Raw genomic sequence first — 7963 nt, 5'->3', positions numbered from 1 at the left:
GGAGAAACAGATGGCGTTGTCCGAGTTGTACCAACTGTCAAACCCTCAGAACACAGATTTTGTAACAGCTCACATCTTATTTCCACGGAGGAAATTCTATATTTTCCCCTCGGGCGTTCTCTACAGCAACGACACTTGAAAAATACACATTCTGAACTTGTAAATTAGACTAAATAGAAGTACCTACTATTAAAAGTAGTGAGTTCTTATTCTGAGTTTAAAGAAAGAAAGAAAGAAAGAAAGAAAATAATCTTTATTGCCACAGACGAAGTTTTACACTTTAAAGATGTACTTAAACCTTACCTTACAATTTAACATAATCTAATTCTTTTAATAGAGTAACACCTTAGTAACTATATCTACACATAATTTATCTGAGGCAAATGGCAACAGACTCAGCCATGTTGTCAGACATCCGTCTGAACAACGCTGATTTCCAGTCTGCTCCGTGTTTAATAAATATTTTATATAGGTACAATTACCTTATTAGTAAACCTAATGTTGCACTCTTTAACAAATACAATTATAATATTATGATAATGTTCAAACATTAAACTTAAAATTAAATTTATATACTATATTTATACTATTATACTATACTAATATAATACACTAATACTATATCTAATATAAATATATATATATATATATATATATATATATATATATATATATTTAAACATATATATATATATATATATATATATATATATATATATATATATATATATATATATATATATATATATATATATTTAAACATATATATATATATATATATATATATATATATATGTTTAAAAATCTAATATAAATATATATATGTTTCGATATCAGTTTTTATTTTTTTATGGTTGTATATATTGTTTTTGAGGTCTCTATTTGTTTTAAAATTAGTATATTTTTCAACTTTAATTTGAAAGTACCAAATGACATACTCAATGTTTTTAAAGGAGGAGGAAGGTCATTCCAGATTTTCGATGCAGAGAACTTAAAACCTCCTCTGTAGTTAACCGTTTTATGCTCTGGTATCGACAAATTATTATTAGGTTTACTGCGTGTGTTTATATTGTGTGCATCTTTAGCCCAAGAAAGTTTATCATATAAGTAGATAGGTTGTCCGGTTTTTATAACTTTTTTAATAAGTACCGCTAAATGAAGTTCTCTTCTTGCTTTCATTTTCAAAATTTTCCGCTTATCTAGATATGGGGTAATGTGAGCACGCTTAGGTATTCTATAACAGAACCTGGCACAGGCATTTTGTACGCGTTGGATTGCTCTCTCGGTTTTCACATATAGCCGAGGTCCATATACAACGTCACAGTAGTTGAAGGGAGAAAGAACCAGCGACTCTGTCAAGATCTTGCGAACTTCTTCTGTCAGATAGTCCCGAATACCGTATAATACCTTTAGCTTGTAAAATGCATTTCTTACCAGACTGTTGACATGCTCCTCGTATCTCAACTCGCCATCTACATGGAGACCCAAATTTCTTACGGAATTTACTCTAGCTACAGGTTCGTTATTAATTAATATGTTGGGGTCATGTTTTTCTATTTGCTGACGTTGGTTCTTAGTTCCCATTATCAGACATTTTGATTTTAAAGGATTAAGAACAAGTTTAATACTTCAATCTCTTTGTTCTCTGTGTGCAATATTTGACGTTTGGTACAACTCCCCATGCACTGTGTTATCACGCCATCTATCGGCTTGAACAAAAACTCAACTGACAGCTGTCAAGGAAAACGGCTCATTGGTTTAACTGTTTATTTTTTAATTTAATACAACACACGCATCTTCGTCACAGCAAATTATTATTCCATTCCGTGTAGGTGCAAAGCTGGTATAATTAACAGATACGCCGCATGCTTTTTGTCATAATTTCATTCGTCAACTGTAAGATATATTTTATACTCTCAGCACTAACTAACGAGACAAAGCTCAAGTTAATAGTGCCTATTACAAACACGTTTTCAATTGTCTGCGGACTTGCTGAGAGACTGAGACCATTTTCTTGAAATATTGCTTATATCTGCAGATGATAGAGCCCAGATGGACTATTATAATCAGAAATCGGTATACAGGTTGTTGCAAAAAGGGTATACTAAGCCGAATCCTACATGTGTAGCATGGTATATCTAAGCCCAAAACTGAAATCAAAATTTCAAATTTCGCGAAAAAAAAACTTTTTGTAACACCCTGTATACAGAGTGTAGAAAAAGTGTTCTTACGCTTTGTTAAGGGAACTTTTACAAGGGAAAAGTAAACATAAATAATAAAGTTTAATCTTTAATCATTTCAGTAGCAACATTGAGAACCACTGGTTCCCACGAGACAGTGGATTGAGCTGGAACGTGCTGGCTTACAGTTGCCAACGGATTCATTTTGCTATTTTTGCTTTGCTTGATTTAATATTATAATAGTGTAGCATCATATGTTTCTGTTTCAGCTAATTTTAAATTATTTAAGTAGGTATTTAACAGATACACACAAGTTTTCAAACCTTGTGATATTTGTTCAATGTGTGATTAGTGATAATGATAACTCGCTGTAGAAAAACCGTAAAACGCCATGCTGTATTCGCTTCGTTTTTTTTTCTGTGTGAAGGATTGTTCCATATTTCTTTCATATTATCCGATCTTTTTAACCTTCCCTTCCCCGAAGTCAGATTGTCACCCGATTTTTGCTGTACTTACATTTGTTGTTAGATCCTACATTTTAATATGTATATAGGAAAGGAATAAATAATATGATAGGTTTTGCTCACGCAGGGAAGTCGATTGTCCAGCACTCGGCGTGGGGGCCCCTCCAAGATGGAATCCGAAGGAATCGTGATACGTTCACTCACAAAATTCACTGTGTACAAAACAATGTTTAATGGTAGCTAGTGATATTTACTGATATTTCCCAAAATCACACAATTATGGTAGAACAACACGGCGAAGATTAACCGCGACTGACATCTTGTCAAAGTAAAATTTACCTACCATACATTAATTTCAATCTACACACATATAAATGTAAAAGTCGGATTCGGTTTCGTGCGTGACTGGGGTACCCACGTGTTCCTAACAATCATCGCGATTTCGGACCTTTTTCTGTGCCAATGGGGACTACCGTTTTTTTGCTCACCAGTTGGCGCCACTGTCGACTGTGGTTAAGAGGTACCATAGCTGTCAAACTTATCAAAGGAGACTGTATCAAATTGGCGCGAAATAAAGTTTTAAAATTTTGAATCTTATAAGCTTATTAATTATAAAATAACTATCATCACATCGAGTTACTATGCCGCAATGTAGTGTAGATCCGTTATGTTCGGAAAGAAAAGGAGGACTTATGTTAACAAGTGATAAAACTGTTCTAAAACAGTGGCTTGTGAAATAATTATTATCCGACAATCTCGTGTTTGTGAAAATCATTATAACAAATTTCAGAAAGAACATAATGTAAATAAGGATTAGGCATTTAATAAATACAATAAAAATAAAAGAATTAGGTACACACTGATTTAACTTTTATTTATCCTTTCCGTTTAAACACACTGACAGACTAAAATATAACACATTAGTAATCCACACAATGAATGCTGGTTGAGTTGTTAGTTGAAACTAAATAATGGTAGTATAGTATTCTAACCCCCTTATTCATAGAAAAGTTACAAAACGTTTTAACTAATAAACTGTTTTGTCCCTCTCTGTCAAAGAACAAATTGTTCCTTGTCGGAGAGGGACAAAACAGTTTATTAGTTAAAACGTCTTGTAACTTCTCTATGAATAAGGGGGTAAGTATTCTATTATTTGTGGGGGTGTCAGTACCTGCACCTGGCTCACTCGAATGGAGCCTTTGTGCATATCGCCTTAAGGTCTAAACTCCACTCCTAAGCTTGGACCATTTCCTACCACGCTGGTCCTCTGCAGGTTGGTGGGTTCGAAAATCTAGATGTGCAGGTTTTATCACGATGTTTTAATTAACCGTAAGAGCGATGGTATACATTGTACATAAATTCCAAAGTACTCATTGGTGACAATATCTAGATCTGGAGTTTAATTTTTAGTGTTCACACTGCTATACAAAGTTTCTGAAGGCCACTCAACAGTAAGTATACACTGAATCATGTTGTTGTATGATGCTGTCCTCTACGTTTTCAACCAAGTTACTGTTACGGTCATAGTCTTGGTGTCTGTAAAAAGAAAAAACATAGCTGTTACCTAACATTGACATATATATTACTGCGTAAGGACAGGCCAAACCACTCAAGAAAATGGCACCCGCGCGTTGGCCCTAAAATAGACATTTTAGGGCCAACAGTACTCAGTCGACAGTTGTCTGTGACGGAGAGATGAGTCTTTGTTTCTTGTGATAAATATGCCTATTTTGTTGTGAAAGGCTACAAAAACTATGATACGAAGGTCAAAAAGGAATATGGAATATCGTATCATCCATAATTAATAAATAAACACATTTTAAAGCGATAATTATTTTACTACCAAAGTATACAATGGCCGCACGATGTAACCTTGTACGGACGTCCGTATGCAACTCACTCATATTATTATGTACCTACTGTCCGGTGACGGTAAAATATGAACGCACGTACAAGGTTGCGTCGTCAGGATAAGTAGCTCGGCTCTGACATAGTTCCAACAAATTATGACAGATGGCAGTTATTTTACTTGTATGAAGAAGGTTTGAGCAAAATGTTCTGAAGGGCGTATCCTTCCTTTTGAAATCATTGTTACCTAAGCAAACAAGCATACACTTCGTAAACAATAAGTTTGTAAACAGTAAACAAACTAACCTCGAAATTAGCTGCTCTTTGAGACTGCTTATTTTTGCGCCTCTTTTGCTTAATTATTCAGCTTTCAACGACAAATAATCCATATTTGCGATAATTTCGCAAAAAGAGATCACTTTTCAACAGGGAAATGAACGAAAATATAATTTATCACGAAGCCCGCCAAACAAATTATATGAAAAGTAAAATGTCACTTAACCTCAGTCAACACCAGCGCCCCTAGCGGCAAATTCACACGCGTTAGCCCCCATTTACATAGTTAATACCTGTTATTTGTTGTTATTGTGGTGGTGGTAACTGGTGAGTGTTGTGATTGTCAGTAAACCCTCTTTCCCTTTCTGAAATGGAGTACCATTCAGATCGTCCTCCAGATCCCGACCCGCCAGATCTTTCGCCGGATATAATGCTGACGGATTCTCCCCAGGAGACGCGAAAGCGCCCTAGGGATGATATACAACCTTCTCAACAAGGTAAGAGAATTATCTTAAACCCCGATCTCGCGTCTGCTAGCATTCAGACCATTTATACGCACCCGAGTCTCGACGCCACTAAGGTGTACGATGACAGTGACCCTGGACCATTTATCGTCCACGTTTCTCAGGATAGCTCTTCAGGAAGTCCAGCTTCTGGGACCCCGCTGAGGGCTATTAAGTTTGGACAATTTTTGTACAATCACAAAGTGACTGACATCACCAGAGGTGGTGTCAAAATGACCGGTCGTAACCGTGTTACTGTGGAATTTAAGTCTGCGGGAGCGGCCAACGAATTTATCAACCACCCAGCTCTGTCCCCAAACAAGTTTAAGGCAGTTATCCCAACTTACCACATCACCCGTATGGGTGTTGCTAGGAGAGTCCCAGTGGATCTCTCCATGGATGAGTTTGTGGGTTCTTTGGACCTCCCCCATGGATGCGGTATTGTTCTTAAAGCTCGCAGATTTAGTCGCAAAGTGATCAACAATGGAAACGTTTCATATGTCCCTACTCAAAGCGTAGTAATCACTTTCAGGGGACAATACCTCCCAGAAAAAATTTACTCTTTCCGTGCTGCTGTAGAAGTCGACAGATACACCTACCCAACCATCCAGTGCCACGCTTGTTGCAGGTTTGGCCATGTGAAGGCTAATTGCCGATCAAGGCCTTGCTGCTTCAAGTGTGCCCAACCACACTTGGGTGAGACTTGCGATGCAGATCCTCCCACTTGCATTTACTGCTCAGGAAGTCATGCTTCCACGGATAAGAACTGTCCAGAACAAGCTAGACAAAAATCCATAAAAGTCATTATGTCTCAGGACAGTATTTCGTTCGCTGAAGCCGATGCTCGACTTCCTAAAAGCAAAAAATCATTTGCTGAAGTAGCATCTTCACAACCTAATGGACCATCTTTAAAAAAATCCTACAAAAAGACTGTGACCACTCAACGCAGGCCTAGGTCTCCTCTTTCCGGCTATGACAGACTTGCCCATCAGGCCATTATCTCATCACCATCTTCCTCACTTCCTAATGGAAGTGCCCTGAATGTGATTACCCCCAATGACAACTTATTGGATAACTTACTTTCATTAGTTGTCAGTCTGCTGTCTAAATTCAGCGACACAATACCGCCCCACGTTGCACTTAAGATTAGAGAACTTTCATCCTTCAGCCAGAATGGCTCTGAACCCGACCCGGGTCCTTCAGTGGAATGCTCAGAGCCTTAAAAGTAAAAAACATGAAGTACTCAACTTAATAGATGACATCAAGCCCGTCATCGTTGCCATCTCTGAGTCATGGCTAGCGCCGGGTTCTCGTTTCCGAGTTCCGGGCTACTCGTGTCTGCGGGATGACAGGGATGACGGGTTTGCTGGGTGCGCTTTACTTGTGAAGCGTTCCCTTACCTTCTCCTCTATCCCTACCCCTCCCCACGGGCAGGAATTTAATGTTGTGGCCCTTAGGGCTTTAGACATTACTTTCGTGTCCGTGTATTTCCCTGATCCCCACCCTTCTCACCTCCCATCTTTTTATAATATAATTTCTTCTCTCCCGCAACCTCTCCTGATCATGGGGGACTTTAACGCCCACCATACCTCATGGGGTTCTTATCACACTGACGCTTTTGCAATCGCCCTCTTAGACATGCTTGATACCTTAGATGTTTGTATTTTAAATGACGGGTCTCCTACCCGTCGAGTCCTCCCCCGTCAGAACCCAAAAAGTGCTGTCGATCTCACTTTCTCGTCCCCTCTTCTTTCAACATCAATATTCTGGAGGGTCCTCCCAAATACCTTTGGGAGTGATCATTTTCCCATATCTATCACGCTTCCTACCAGATCCACCATTCTTGCTGATACATGTGCCTTCCCAAGGTACGTGATAGGCAGGAATGAGTGGTCCAACTTCATCACCTCGGTTGAAGATAAGCTCAGTCTGATCCAGCCCAGGGCCCCAAGTCTGCTAAGGAATGGCGGCACAGTTGTGTGTCGGCAGCATGGGTTTCGCACTGTAGGTATTCATTATCTGCGTTTTAGGAAATATTTATTGCATCTTTTTTAAAGAACTAACGTTAATAAACAGTAATAAGTATTAAGTGTTTCATATTGCACTACTGGGACTCACTAACCAAGAGAAAACAGATACCTAAAGTCGGAAAACCATTCAGACGACACAGCATTGAGCCGCCATTCATTAGCAGACTTGAGGCCCTGTACTAGTGACAACTTTTTAAATAACTATGATCAGTTTGAAAAAGCTCTAACATCCTCTGCCAAAAATAGAAAATTGCGAAAAGGCCAAAGAGTCTCACCTCCTTGGTGGGACTCCGACTGCTCCTTGGCTGTTGACGAGCGCAAAAATGCAGAGGATGTTTATATCGCTAATATGAGCATGGAAAATTTCATAAACTACAAAAGGATAGCTGCACGCACCAAACGGCTCCTTAAGAAGAAAAAGAAACAGGGCTGGATCAGATTTTGTGAAAATCTTTCGCCTAGGTCCCCCCCTTCTCTGGTGTGGAGATACATTCGCCGATATCGCGGTTCCCTTAACGTCGAAGATATCTTGAGCAATGATCCCTCTCTATGGCTAGAAGGGTTCAGCGATAAACTGGCTCCACCTTATGTCCCACACTCCAGTGCTCTCCGTCCCCCACCAGCTCTCTTACTATCTTCAGACAGATTGGATTCTCCATTTA

Source organism: Plutella xylostella, chromosome 14 (assembly GCF_932276165.1).
Source record: "Plutella xylostella chromosome 14, ilPluXylo3.1, whole genome shotgun sequence".
In the NCBI taxonomy this organism is placed as follows: domain Eukaryota; kingdom Metazoa; phylum Arthropoda; class Insecta; order Lepidoptera; family Plutellidae; genus Plutella; species Plutella xylostella.
This window is presented reverse-complemented; position numbering follows the sequence as displayed.